Source organism: Mustela lutreola, chromosome X (genome assembly GCF_030435805.1).
Source record: "Mustela lutreola isolate mMusLut2 chromosome X, mMusLut2.pri, whole genome shotgun sequence".
Classification (NCBI taxonomy): Eukaryota; Metazoa; Chordata; class Mammalia; order Carnivora; family Mustelidae; genus Mustela; species Mustela lutreola.
In genome coordinates, this window is record NC_081308.1 from 124,472,161 (window position 1) to 124,488,109 (window position 15,949).

A 15,949-nucleotide genomic window follows, 5' to 3' on the forward strand; every position below is an offset into this window, starting at 1 on the left:
TACAGATCTTTCAACTCCTTGGTTAAATTTAAATCCCTAAGTATTTTATTGTTTTTGATGTAATGTAAATGGGACTGGTTTTTATTTCATCTATTTTCAGATATTTCATTGATACTATATGGAAACACAAGTGATATCTGTCAATTTTGTATCCTACAACTTTACTAAATTTGTTTATTCTAGTAGGTAATTTTTGGAGGACTCTTTAGAATTTTCTATATGTAAGAAAATATTATCTCCAAAAAGAATTTTATTTCTTCCCTTCTTATTTGTTTATCTTTTATTTTGTTTCCTTGACCAAGTGCTCTGGTCTGTACTTCACATACTATATTGAATAGGAGTGGTGAGTGAACACCCTTTCTTGATCTTGATCTTACAGGAAAAGCCTTTGACCTTTGACCATTGAGTATGATGTCAGCTGTGTGTTTGTCATATAAAACATTTATTATGTTGAGATATTTTCCTTCTTTACCAAATTTGTTGAGAGTTTTTACATAAAAGGTTGTTGAATTTTGCCAAATGTTTTTCCTGCTTCTACTGAAGTGATCATATTGCTTTTATCTCTCTTTGTATTGATGTGATACATCACATTTATTGATACCCATATGTTGAATCATCCTTGAATTCCAGAGATACATCCGACTTGATCATGTTGTATGATCTTTTTAATATATTGCTAAATTCAGTTTGTTAGTATTTTGTTGACAGTTTCTGCATCTATATTCTTTTTAAAATTTATTTATTTTTTATTTATTTTCAGCATAACAGTATTCATTATTTTTGCACCACACCCAGTGCTCCACGCAATCCATGCCCTATATTCTTTAAGGACTTTGGCCTCTGGTTTTCTTTTCTAGTAGCATCTTCATCTGGCTTTGCTATCAAAGTAATACTGGGGTTATTTTTTTAAGATTTTATTTTTATTTATTTGACACACAGAGAGAGAAAAGAGAGAGAGATCACAAGTAGGCAGAGAGGCAGGCAGAGAGAGAAGGAAAAACAGGACCCCTACTGTGCAGAGAGCCTGATGCAGGGCTCAATCCCAGGACCCTGAGATCATGACCTGAGCCAAAGGCAGAGGCTTAAACCACTGAGCCATCCAGGTGCCCCAGTAATACCAGGTTTAAAAAATGAGTTTGGATATTTTCCTCTCCTCAATGCTTTTGAAGAGTTTGAGAAGAATCAGCATTAATTTTTGTTTAAATGTTTGATAGAATTTCTCACTAAAACCATTTGGTTCTGGGCTTTTGTTTGTTGGGAAGTTTTTGATTACTGCTTCTATGTCCTTAGTTGAAGGTCTGTTCACATTTTCCACATCTTCCTGATGCAGTCTTGGTAGGTTGTATGTTTCTAGGAATTTATCCATTTATTCTAGGTTATCCAATTTGTTATCCTATAATAGTTCTACTAGTCATTATGAGCATTTGTATTTCTGTGGAATCAAATATACTGCTTTCTTTTTCATTTCTGATTTTTTTATTTGAATATTTTCTCTTTTTTCTTAGTTTTATCTAAAGGTTTGTCAATTTTGTTTATTGTTTCAAAAAACCTACTCTGGATTTTGATGATATTTCCTAATGTTTCTCCGGTTTTACTTTATTAATCTCTGCTTTGACATTTGTTATTTCCTTCATTCTGCTAACTTAGGACTCAATTTGTTCTTTTTCTAGTTCTTAGAGGTATAAAGTTAGATTTTTTGAGATCTTTCTGTACCCCTAATATATGCATTTATCACTATAAAATTCCTTCTAAGAACTGATTTTGCAGCATCCCAGACATTCCATTTTCATTTGTTTTAGGTTCCTTTTTTGAAATTTTTTAAAAATTTTAAGTAGGTTCTACACCAAATGTGGAGCTCAAACTCAGGACCCTGAGATTAAATTGCATGCTCTGGTGACTGAACCAGCCAGGCAACCCCATTTTAAAATACTTATAAATTTCCCTTTGATTTTCTTCTTTAAACCACTGATTATTCAGTAGTGTGTTGTTTACTTTCTAAATGCTTGTAAATTTCCCAAATTTCCTCTTGTTATTGATTTCTAGTTTCATATCACTGTGTTCAGAAAAGATACTTTGTATAATTTTAATGTTCTTCAGTATACTAAGGCTTGTTTTATGACCTAACATATCATCTAGTCTGGAGAATGTTCCATGTCCACTTGAGAAGAATGTGCACACTGTTGCTGTGGGATGAAATGTTTTATATATGTCTATTCATTCCATTTGGTCTAAAGTATAGTTCAATTCAGGGCGCCTGAGTGGCTCACTTGGTTAGCATCTGACTCTTGATTTCAGGGTAGGTCATTATCTCAGGGTCCTGGGATTGAGCTCCACATCCAGCTTGGTGCTCAGCATGGAGTCTACTTGTCCGTGTCCCTCTCCCTCTGTGTTCTCTCTCTCTCAAATAAATAAATAAAATCTTAAGGGAAAAAACAACTCTTTAAAAATATATTAAAAAAATAAATATAGTTCAATTCCAATGCTTCCTTACTGATTTTCTGTCTAAATGATCTGTTGCTGGAAAATGGGATATCAAAGTCACTATTATTGTATTGTTGTCTATTTTTCCATTCAGATATGTTAGTATTTACTTAATTAGTATTAATTAGTTTTATTTATTATAAATATAATACATATATTATAAATATAAATAAATAATATTATTAATTAGTATTATTAGTATACTTAGTTAGTATTCCAATGTTAGATGCATGTATATATTTATAATTGTTATATTCTTTTGATGGATTGACCCCTTTATCATTATTTAATAACCTTTGTCTCTTATTACAGCTTTTAAGTTAAAGTCTATTTGTATGATTATAAGTTAAGATACCATTGCTCTCTTTTTGTTCCCATTTGCACAGAATAACTTTTTCTATCCCCTTATTCTGAACTTATGTGTGCCTCTAAAGTTCAAGTCAGTCTCCTGGAGGTACCATGTAGTTGGGTCTTGTTTTTTAGTCAATTCAACCACTCAATGCCTTTAGATTAGAGAATTTAATATATCTACATTTAAGGTAATTATTGATAGATAAGGATCTACTAATGCCATCTTATTGTTTTCTGGCGATCTTATAGTTCCATTGTTCCTTTCTTTCTCTCTTGCTGTCTTCATTTGTGAATTGATGATTTTCCATAGTGATCTGCTTTCATTCTCTGTCTTTTGTGTATCTACTCTAGGCTTTTGATTGATAGTTACCATGAGGCTTAAATAAAACATTCTGGAGGACAGCTTGGCACCAAGCTTCCATCTAGGGGAATGTTCTAAGCCTGGGAAAATGATTGGGTCACCTTGAAAAAGGGCAGCAAGTTGAATAATTGCTGTTCTCTCAGCAGATCTCATGAAAAAATTATCAAGTGGGATTCTTCCTGGCTCCTCTACATGGTATTCATTGGCAAAATGTCCCTCTCTCTGAAAGCTATACTTCAGTATAATACCATGAAAATGCAAAAACTGATAAAACTAAGACTATACAACATAAACTGATGATTCTCCAACTGAAACAACTTGAAGGAAATTATCCCAAGATCTTTGAGCCACCTTAGATTAGGCATCTCCTCTTGACCAGGATATCTGTAGATGTTGCAAGGGATGTTGAGCTCAAGTTTGTCCAAAAAATAAGTCAACTAACTGAAAAATCTTAATGACTCCCCTCCAGGAATATGCTCTTGTCTGTCCTCAAATAACTTCAAACACATTGTGTGAAATAATATTCTCGGTCAATAGGTATCATGCCCCCCTTTCTGCTAGACATTGGAGGCACCTACTCCATCCTCAGCACCTCACATCTTCCCACCATCATCCCTCAGTATGGCCAAATAATCTCAGTGGGGGAAGAACATGATTTACCTTAATCTTTTCTCCTTTCTAAATCCCTTTTCCTATTTCTTGGATCCCAAGATGACCAACATAGTCTTTTTGTTACATTCCACAACCTCCATTAATCTATCATGCAGAGGCTTTCTTGGAATGTTATGTTAATAATATGTTTACCACTGGACTAACACTTGACATCTAAATAACCTCCTCCACTCATCTTCGCCCTCTATATGTTGTGATAGATCATTCCAGTTTCCTATGGGTGTGTGTGTGTGTGTGTTGTGTGCGTGTGCACACAACACACACACACAACACACACACACACACACACACACACAAACTTCCACAAGCCCTTGGCAGTCCTCACATTCCTGAGTTTCTTTGAGCTCCAGGATAACAGGTGTAGGATTTACTGGGAAGCCAAGCCCTTAAAAGGCAAATAGACTCCAATACGCCCCTCCCTAAGCTACCTACATATCCTTCAATACCTGAAGAAATTGAAAGTCTCAGGCCTATAATTTAAGGGCTCCTTGAAAAAAAACCCTATCCCCCTACACTGTCTATGCAAAGGTCTAACAGGAAAAGATAAATTAACTCAAGATCTCTAGGCCATAAATAAAATAGTAAAATCTAGGTTCCCATTAGTCCGAACTCCTAATACTATACTACTCACTTGTATATTTCCTGACACTACTTACTTCACTGTTGTTGACTTGGGTTCTGTCTTCTTTCGTATACCCCTCCACCTGGATTCCCAACACCTACTTGCCTTAACCTGGGAAAATCATGACATTTGGATTATTATACCTCAGGGATTTACAGGAGACCTACATATTTTTTCCAGACTTTAAATGTAAATTTAAAGGATTTGATTTTCCCTTGTAATTCAATCCTCACTCAATATGTAGATGATACCTTTCTTTGTTCCAGAACATTCTGTAGATCATTGACAGGTAACAAATAATAAGATTCAAAAGAGACATAAAGTTTCCAGAGACGAAATACAACAATTTTGTCCTCAGGTACATTATGTAAGACATAACATCTCCCTTAAGGAAAAAAAACTTCGTCCCCATAACACATTAAGACTTTCCTCAATTAGTCTTTACCTAAAATAAAGACAGAATTCCAGGGTTTTCCAAGACTGGTGGCTATCGTAAGAGGGGCTTTACACCTCTACTATAGCTTCCCCTTCATATAGTATGACTATGGAAACAGTGTCTAAACCCCTACCATAGGACCTATCTTCTACAATACCATCTGATCCTTAAAAATCTCCTTTTCCTTTGCCCCCACCTTGATCCTCCCAAATTATTCTTGCCATTCGTGCTAATCAAGAGTGGCTGGTTAGTACCAAGGTGGAGAGTAAGAGTATCCTACAAAAATTTGGGATTGTGTGTTTTGGTAGGTCTGGTGGTTGTCTGAGAGACTAGTTTCTATGTTCACCTTTGAAATGGCACTTGGACTACAGTGAATACTCATGGACATTTAAAATGTGAATGTTTCAGGAATGTTACTCAGCCATTAAAAAAAAAAAAAGAATGAGATCTTGCCACTGGCAACAGCATGGATGGGCCTAGAAGATATAATGCTAAGTGAAATAAGTCCATCAGAGAGAGACAAATACCATATGATTTCACTCATATGTGGAATTAAAGAAACAAAACAAATGAACAAAGAAAAAAGAGACCAAAAAACCAGACTCTTAACTATAGAGAACAAACTGGTGGTTGCCAGAAGGAAAGTGGATGGGGAGGGGGGCAGTGGTGAAACAGGTGAAAGGATTATGAGGACACTTACCTTAATGAACACTGAGTAATATAACATAGTGAAATCATTATATTGTATACTTGAAACTAATATAACACTCTATGTTAGTTGTACTTCAATTTAAAAAAATGTGAATATTCTAAAAGCCACCAAAGCATGCATACACTTTAAAAATATTTAAAATGGTAAATCTTACACTAATTTTACCACAAAAAATTGTGCTGTTTTCACTGCTTTCCTTTTTTTTCTATTTTATTTTTTCAGTGTTCCAAGATCCATTGTTTATGCACCACACCCAGTGCTCCATGCAATATGTGTCCTCCTTAATACCCACCACCAGGTTCACCCAACCCCCTACTCCCTGCCTCCAAAACCCTCAGTTTGATTCTCAGAGTCCACAGTCTCTCATGGTTTGTCTCCCCCTTCAATTTCCCCCAACTCACTTCTCTCCATCTCCCAGTGTCTTCCATGTTATTCCTGAAGCTCCACAAGTAAGTGAAACCATATGATAATTGACTCTCTCTGCTTGACTTCACTCAGCATAATCTCCTCCAGTCCTGTCCATGTTGATACAAAAGTTGGGTATTCACCCTTTCTGAAGGAGACATAATACTCCATTGTACATATGGACCATATCTTCCTTATCCATTCGTCCGTTGAAGGGCATCTTGGTTCTTTCCATAGTTTGGCAACTGTGGCCATTGCTGCTACGAACACTGGGATACAGATAGCCCTTCTTTTCACTACATCTGTATCTTCAGGGTAAATACCCAGTAGTGCAATTGCAGGGTCATAGGGAAGCTCTATTTTTAATTTCTTAAGGAATCTACACACTGTTTTCCAAAGTGGCTGCACCAACTTGCATTCCCACCAAAAGTGCTTTCTTAGAGTTATGTCATGATGCGCTTTGATTTTTATTCAACAAGCTCTCTTAATTTTTAGTACAAAACATTTTTTAAAATTTTTTTAAATATTTTATTTTTAAGTAATCACTACACCCAAAGTGGGGCTTGAACTTATAACCCCAAGATCCAGAGTTGCATGCTCTACTAAGCTAGCAAGAAGCCCCCTCAATAAATTTTTTAAAAGGTTATATAGCAAAACAGTATGGGAAGATTATACATTTTGTCTGAAAAATTTGCTTTTCTTCAATTTCCCAACATAACTTTTCCTATCTGAACAATTCAAATTAAATTCAGCAAGTAATTTCTAAATGTTGACTTCATCTACTATTGCCTAGCTCTGATCCATGGTACCACATAAAACAGGTAGCATACATAACACATGTACACACTTCATAAGTAATGGAATAGTGAGAAATCAGGACCATTCAAGCTCTACTTACACAAGTAACTATGATAGGATCATCTATTTGGCAGTTGTTCAAAGAAACCAAATAATATATGCAGACAAGTTGTTAATGTTAACACATTACACATAAAAATATTTGACACGATCCACGAGAAAATTCTGGCAGGACTAGGATCTTTCAAAAATATATGGGAATATATTGAAAATATGTGGGAATCAGATACACAAGAAGCAATGAGAATTGGTGGGACTATAGTACTTTCCAGTAGCACAAGAAATTTTTGATTTTAAATTGACATTGAACTTTCTCATTGGCTTCTGTTGAGAATATATCAATTACTTTTCAAGTTAAACTATCTTTCCACAGAAACATATACTACAATAATGATTCAGAAAAGGAACTAATTAAATTCCACTACTACACAGAAGCCTTCAGATGAGTCTTAAATTAAGCCCAGAGGTTGTAAGAAAAGTAGGAGAAACAGAAGGAAAATTGGGGACTGCAAATGAACCAATCTCTTGGTTTCCAAACTTCAAACCACCTTTTGTCTCTTCCCTGGGCCCTAAATTGAAATTATTTTTTCTATTAAACTGCATTTAGTAAGTCATAATTAATTCATGCCATCTGTATTATTACTATTTTCCAGGTTCACTGCTGATTCAAATTTTAACCAACAATTCATAATTAAGATGGTTTTATAATAAATCACATAAATCACTGTAATGTTTGTGATAAGTGATAAAGTCAAGCAAGCCTACAGAAACTTATGTACTATTCACTGATACCAATCATTGGATGTGGCCATCTCTCTGTGCTCAAGTCCAAGATCAGTCACCCACTGGGCATGTTTAAATATCATGACACTGACACGGGGCTCTGCTCTCCATGACCACTGCACTGACTACCCACCCAGAAATTCCTGTGATGTCACCAAGAGCCAATCAGGTGTTCTTTCTCTGATACTGATTTTATATAAACCAGACAAAAAGCAAAGATATTTGACATTTTGGTTAGCTTGTTCAGTCCCCCATCAGGGAACATGCACAACAGTCATTAAAATTTGAAATAGTGTAAACAAATGCTTATTCTTTTATTTCTATACACATATAAAAATAAGGATGTTAAATAAGTTTTTAGTTAAACTATAATTACATATTAGTTAAATTATATTAAATTAGTTAAGTTATATATTATATATATATAAATTATATGGCAATACTAGTTTTTAAACACAGAAAAGAAATTGCATTAGACTTAAATTTAGACAAAATACATTCAAAGTAATCACTCAGTTGACTGTGTTCTTACAGCACTTAGTACCTATCTTTATTATAGGAATGTCATTATATTATTCCAATAATTTTCTTATCTTCGTGATCCCAGTACATATTGCAGCACCTGGTAGGTAATAGGTAGTTAATGCATATCTGTTGAACAGAGGGCCTGAAGAATATCAGTCTTTTAAACTTGATTTTGTTCCACAAAAGAGGAATGTTGTTTCCTAAGACAAAATGCACATGAGAAAGACATGAGAATGTCAAGGAAGCAAAAGTAAACCCCAGTTCTACATCTAAATGTTTCAACAAATAATTGCACAATAAGTTTCTTCCTTCCCCTCGGGCCCACTACTGCTCAATAATGGCATGAAGTCCTGCAGTTTAGTGATTAGAAAGGAGGCTTGGAAATCACACAGACCTGGGTCCATAGCCTGGCAATGCGATCTAGTATGTGTTTGGGGGCAAGTCACCTATTGTCATCAAACATAGTTTTTCTCATCCATGAAATAACATGATAATACCAGCTTCAAAGGGCATCTGAAGGCCAGACCTACCCTAGAACCATTAAGGTCTTAGTGAAGATATTTATGACCAAATAAAATGCAGGGCACTTTTTTTTTCCCTTTCTTAAATCTATGTATAGTTGACACGCATAGTTGACACAAAATACTGTATTAGTTTCAGATGAACAATAGTGATTCAACAATTTCTCTGTTACACACACACACACACACACACACACACAGAGTTATAAATGAGGCCAGACAAGTATTATCGTTTCTGTCTTTTGGATGAAAAATGAGAAGGCAAAATATTTTAGTAGAATAAAGCTTAGACTTCAGAGTCAGACCTGGATTTAAATCCTGGCTCTCTGCAATCTAGAGCAAATTACCTAAACTATCTGAACCTCGGTTTTCCTAATCTGTAAAATGGGTATAATGTTGCCTACCCTCAAACAGCTGTTTGAGGGTATTTATTTATTTGACAGAGAGAGAGAGAGATCACAAGTAGGCAGAGCAGCAGGCAGAGAGAGGCGGGGGGGGGGGGAAATCAGGCTCCCCACTGAGCAGAGAGCACAGTGCAGTGCTCCATCCCAGAACCCTGAGACCATGACCTGAGCTAAAGGCAGACGCTTAACCCACTAAGCCACCCAGGTGCCCTGAGTTTATCTTCTTAATAATAGGACCTAGTCTAGAATCTGGGAGGCCTCACTCCTATAAGATCTTTTGGAAATAGCTATTGCTGGGATTTCATATTTTAAAAAGAAACCAGATTTTAGGGGCACCTGTGGCTCAGTGGGTTAAAGCCTCTGCTTTCGGCTCCAATCATGGTCCCAGGGTCCTGGGATCAAGCCCTGCATCGGGCTCTCTGCTCAGCGGGGAGCCTGCTTCCCCCTCTCTCTCTGTCTGCCTCTCTGCCTGCTTGTGACCTCTGTCTGTCAAATAAATAAATAAAATCTTTAAAAAAAAAAAAGACTTATTTCGCTAAGCATGATACGCTCTAGTTCCATCCATGTTGTCGCAAATGGCAAGATTTCATTTCTTTTGATGGCTGCATAGTATTCCATTGTGTATATATACCACATCTTCTTGATCCATTCATCGAAATAAGTCAAGCAGAGAAAGACAACTATCATATGATTTCCCTGATATGAGGAAGTGGTGATGCAACATGGGGGCTTAAGTGGGTAGGAGAAGAATCAATGAAACAAGATGGGATTGGGAGGGAGACAAATCATAAGTGACTCTTAATCTCACAAAACAAACTGAGGGTTGCTGGGGGGAGGGGGTTTGGGAGAAGGGGGTGGGATTATGGACATTGGGGAGGGTATGTGCTTTGGTGAGTGCTGTGAAGTGTGTAAACCTGGTGATTCACAGACCTGTACCCCTGGGGATAAAAATATATGTTTATAAAAAATAAAAAATTAATAAAAAAAAAAGAAAGAAAGAATCCAGATTTTTTAAAATGGTCTTATTTATTTATTTATTTGTTTTTAAGGATTTTATTTATTTGTCAGAGAGAGAAAGAGGGGAGAGACAGAGAACACAAAAGCAGGGGAAGAGGCAGGCAGAGGGATAAGCAGGCTCCTCGCTCCATCCCAGGACCCTGGGATGGTGACCTGAGCTGAAGGCAGACGGTTAACCAACTAAATCACCCAAGCATCCCTATTTTATTTATCTATTTTTTTAAAAACTGGGTTTAAAAAAAAAATAGGTTTCTGCTGGTTTCCTATGGCAACAAGCATTTATTAAATTCTCTTCATTTGTTCAAATTCTTAGAAACATGCCATGTTTACACAATACCAAATCAATCAGTGTAAGAGTGATACATTCAATCAATGTATGGCATTGTTCTCATGGCATCAATCTGAATTTTTTGCTATGGAGTTGCTGTTACAGTATTAAATATGATGCCAACAGAAGAGAACTGCCCACATGAAAGATCTGCACACAGAGAAATTCTGTATCATTAAAGGAACTATATTAACAGCATCTCAGGACACACAGTATCACAAACTAAAAGTAGAATCGAGAATCTGGATATATTTATAAATGCAAAAGTATATTAACTGTGCAAATATTCTCTAATAAAACATCAGAAAAAGCTAAGGAAACTGTTTCCACTACTATTTGAAGAGTAAATTGGTATATCACACACTTGAAAAGAGTAAGTACAATGTGCAAAACAGTCTGCTTAAAAACGAAATGAATAGTCTTTCCACCATCTTTGAGGACCGCCATAAGGGTATGCTCGAATGCCCTTGCAGAGGCTCTCAAGAGCACTAACAATGCTGAAAAGAGAGGTAAATGGCAGGTTCTTATTAAGTCATGCTCTAAAGTTATCATCCAGTTTCTAACTGTGATGATGAAACCTGGTTACATTGGGAAATTTGAAATTCTTGATAATCACAGAGCTGGGAAAACTGTTGTGAACCTCACAGGCAGTTTAAACAAATACAGAGTGATCAGCCCCACATTTGAGATACAACTCAAAGATCTAGAAAAATGGCAGAACAATCTGCTCCTGTCCCACCAGTTTGGTTTCATCGTCATGACAACTTCAGCTGGCACGATGCACCATGAAGAAGCAAGACGAAAAGACATAGGAGGGAAAAATCCTGGAATTCTTCTCTAGAGATGTAATACATACATGTAAATAAAATGCCTCAATGGAGAAAAAATAGAAATGAATGATAATTGAATGAATAATTTTTTACCTACCCTAAAAAAAGTCATGGCTCTTGCCAATTAGTTTGAGATTGCTCTTTTTTAGATACATATCAAGATTTTATAATTTTTAAAAATTAAAGTTGAAAAACAAATTTATTTGTAAGATTTCATTAAATTATCCACAAATTTCATTAAATTTTAAAATTTCATAAAAATATCTCAATAATCTTAAGAAACCAACAGTAGTAATTACCTTTCCCCATCACAAAATTCCCAAATTTATCCATGCAGCTGACTAGCCAAAGTAAAAATCTTCAGAAGAAAACTGAAAATTTGCTGAGATAACACAGAAATTTGGGAAAATCCTATTCATAACCTCATGGCTCCCAAGACTTCTACTTTACCTATACCGAATTAGAATCAGCTAGAACAATGTTGTAATGTGGTAAGTTCTGGGTGTTACGTGCAACTAATGAATCATTGGACATTATATCAAAAACTAATTGTGTTCTATACGTGGGTTAATTGAACTTAGATAAAAAATAAAGTAAAATGAACCTGTTTTTTAAAAATCCTCCAAATGGAGCAAACATAAAAAAATATTAAACACAAATGATGCTGCCACTCATACTAACTCCCATTAAACATCCTATTCACTTACATTCCTTTCTTGTCTGGACTGAAATGCAATATCCCAGGGCAATATCCCATATTTGGTGGTGTCATGGGGGCACATTTTTCACTTGATAAACAGTTGGCCAGGGGTTGATGATACATCAAATAAGCAGATGCTCCCTGCTTACAAAGGGCATAGAGTCTAAATGGGAGAAGACCTAAATAAAATTGTGCAAATGTTATTTATAGGGGCATCCTAAATTGAAAGAGAGGATAGAACAGGCACCCGACATGTATTGGGGTCCATGGGCAGCAGATTCACGACAGAAATCAGCATGTAACAAATGTGTTGAGAGTGCTCTCAGAAGCAACACCCGGAAGGGAGTAAATGAAGCAGGTTTAGGAAGAGGAAGGAGTTGGTCTGTGATATAGTCAAGACAAAAGCCTCAGTTCATCTCATGGGGAGCTTTGGGGATAGAATGGCCTTTAAAAGTTTTTTCAAACTGAGGCAAGAAATCTGAGTGTATGTATCATTGCATCAGCCAGTCACTGGATATGGGGTCCCTCTTTCCCCAGCCACTCAGAGAATATAAACCCTGAAACCCTGGAGAGGAACTCAGCTGAGAACTGCCAGCCACCTATACTCTCAAGAGCTGAGGTGATGAGTATTTCAGTTGTGTAGGCTTTGGAGAGAAAGGGAATTGGGCAACACAAGACAGCATCCGTTACCACCCAACCTTTGTTTCACTCAGATCTATGTGCTTCATGTTATTTCTGAAAGCAGGTCCTTTAGGAATTTTGTGGGCTTTTCCTGAGGAAAGCATCGAAGAAAAGAGTTACCAGAATGAGCCACTGCCCCCATGCTGAAGCTGGTCTCCAGGCCCATCTAAGTCTCACTCATCTCCCTTTTACACTATCCATTCTAGATAAAACTTGCCCTCAACTATCAGCTCTCCAAGCGGGTCACCTGGGGGCCAGACATATCCTCTCAGCACCCCTGTCTCCTGATGGTCAGGGTCAGTGATTCCTGCCATTTAGTGACTCCTTTCTGTGCTGGCTCACCATTAACGTTTGATGAGAGCCTTGTTATGTGCCCTGGTCGAAGTATTCCCCTCTGGGAACCAAGACTCCTGAACCAGTAGGCACAAGGGTATTTCAGAAAGAAGGGGAAGTATGAAAAATGTATAATGTCCTGAAACAGCTGGTGGTTTAATGTGATTGCAAGCACAGCAGCAGGGCTGGAGCACAGGCTTTTGGGGGTAGGGGAAAGTGAAGTGAGAGGTAGGAAAAGGGCAGGTAATATAGACCACTGAACGGAATGCCTAAGAATTTTGACATTATTTTAAACAACAAAACACCGTGCTAAAATTTAAATTTTCTAGTAGTTTTAACAGCAAAATACTGTGCTAAAATCTGCATTTTCTAAGACTTTACTCTGCAACAATGTGAATGTTAAATTGGAGAGGGTAAGGCTTGTCAGGAAGACTTGTATAAGAGAGCATGTGGGATGCGAGAAAAAGTATATTCAAAAATCACCATAGGTTTTTGGCCTGAGAAACTAGAAGTGAACTGAGATGGAGAAAACTGCAGGAGGAGCTTGTCTGGGGGAGAATATTAGCCGTTCAGTTGGACATATTAGGTATCTAAGTGAAGATGTCAAGGAAGCAGTTGGATATATTAATATGGAGTTCAGGGGAGCGCTCCAAGCTGGCAATATAAATCTGGGGAGCACTAGCAAACAGATAAAATGTAAAATTAAGGTACTGAAAGAGATCTCCAGTGGAATGAGTATAAATAACAACGGAGGTCTGAAACTGAGCCTGGCACTTTCCAGAATTTAGAAGACAGGAGGGTGAGGAGGAATCAGGAGCATGAGAAGGAGCGACCAATGAGAGATTAGGAAAACAAGGCCCTGGAAGCTGAGTGAAGCAAATATTTCTGAGAGGAAGGAGGAATCAGCTATGTCAAATGCTGCTAAATCCAGTGGGCTGAGAAATGAGGACTAGCCACCAGATTAAGCAATGCAGAGGTCATCGGTGACCTTCACTTCACCGAGAGCACTTTATGGAAGGCAGAAGCAAAGATCTGGATTTTAAGAAGAATTTAAGACAAGCTATATAGACAACTATCTTCAAGAGTGTTGGTCTGAAGTAGGACAGAGAAATGTGGTAGCAACTGGCTAAGGGAGAAGAGTAATCAAGAGGTCAAGACAGCTAATTTTTGGTTTTGGTGATTTTGTTTTGTTTAGTTAGATTTTTTTTTTTTTTTTGGATGGAAGAAGTAATAGCATAGTTGTCTTCTGATGTGAAATATCTGGCAGGAGAAAAGGCATGATGTGGGAGGGAGCTCATAGGATTGCGGGAGAAGCACTGACATGTTCGAAAGTGAGGGAGTTCAGGGTCTGGTCTAAGAAGTAGGCAGACTGGTCTTTCTGTGAGAGCATGGGTCATGGCCAGTGAGAGCCGGAGAGACAGATAGAGGCAGGTGAGGAGGTACAGTACTGGAAGGCTGGTAATGTCTCTTCTAATTGCTTCCACCTTCCTAGTGAAATAGGAAGCACAGTTGTTTGTTTCTTTAAGTGTTTGCTTGCTTAGTTTTTGAACTTCAGAGCACACTGCCTTAATCCATTCACTCTGCCAGCCTCTAATTGTCTTTTTATTCCATCTGAAAATTCCCTGGTGACCAGAGGTTTCTGCAGTCAATAACATCTATGGAGAGAGAAGACAAGAAGTGGCCAAATAATTCCAATTGATATTGTGGAGCCTACTTCAGCCTGTAATACACAACCAAGAAGTTTCAGGGGAAATTAACTTCTTGAGTTGGAACTTAACATGGAGCATATTTGATCCAGTTCTGTGATATGTCTCCTTCTACCCTGCTCTGCTAGCTTCACTGCAGTATTCAAGGCTTTGGCCTTGGGCTGTAAAAGTCTTTCTAGTTCTTATGGTCCACATTAAACAAGATCCTACGCTGCCAGCTTTCATCCTCAAGATCAGAGAAATCATCTCTTAAGGCAGTGGATATAAAAGACTTAGAGAGGTGGTTCTCAAACTTGGCTGATCACTGGACTCATCTCAATCACTCATTAAAAAATATATACCCCAGGGTCTCTCTCTTAAGTATAGATTAAGGCAGAGCTCAGATATGATGTTACCTAAATTCATGCAACCTTGGGGGACTCATCAGTAACAGGAGATTGAAACACACTTTTATTTCTAGTACAGTGCCTGGAATACTGTGGAAGTGAAAAAAATGTTCAAAAATAGTTCTTTTCCCTTTTTATCCCTCTCCCCTAGCATACCTACTCCTTTCTCTATTTTTTATTGTGTCAAAATACACATAACATAAAATTTACCACTTTAACCATTTTTAAGTATACAATTCAGTTGCATTAGTATATCCATACTGTTGTGGAACCCCTCCCTGGTTTTTATTTTTATATTTTTAAGATTTATTTATTTATTTATTTGACAGACAGAGATCACAGGTAGGCAGAGAGGTAGGCAGAGAGAGAGGAGGAAGCAGGCTCCCCACGGAGCAGAGAGCCTGACTCAGGGCTCGATCCCAGGACCCCGGGATCATGACCCGAGCCGATGGCAGAGGCCTTTTTTTTTTTTTTAATTATTTATTTTCAGCATAACAGTATTCATTGTTTTTGCACCACACCCAGTGCTCCATGCAATCCGTGCCCTCTCTAATACCCACCACCTGGTTCCCCCAACCTCCCAATCTCTGCCACTTCAAACCCCTCAGATTGTTTTTCAGAGTCCATAGTCTCTCATGGTTCATCTCCCCTTCCAATTTCCCCCAACTCCCTTCTCCTCTCTATCTCCCCATGTCCTCCATGCTATTTGTTATGCTCCACAAATAAGTGAAACCATATGATACTTGACTCTCTCTACTTGACTTATTTCACTCAGCATAATCTCTTCCAGTCCAGTCCATGTTGCTACAAAAGTTGAGTATTCATCCTTTCTGATGG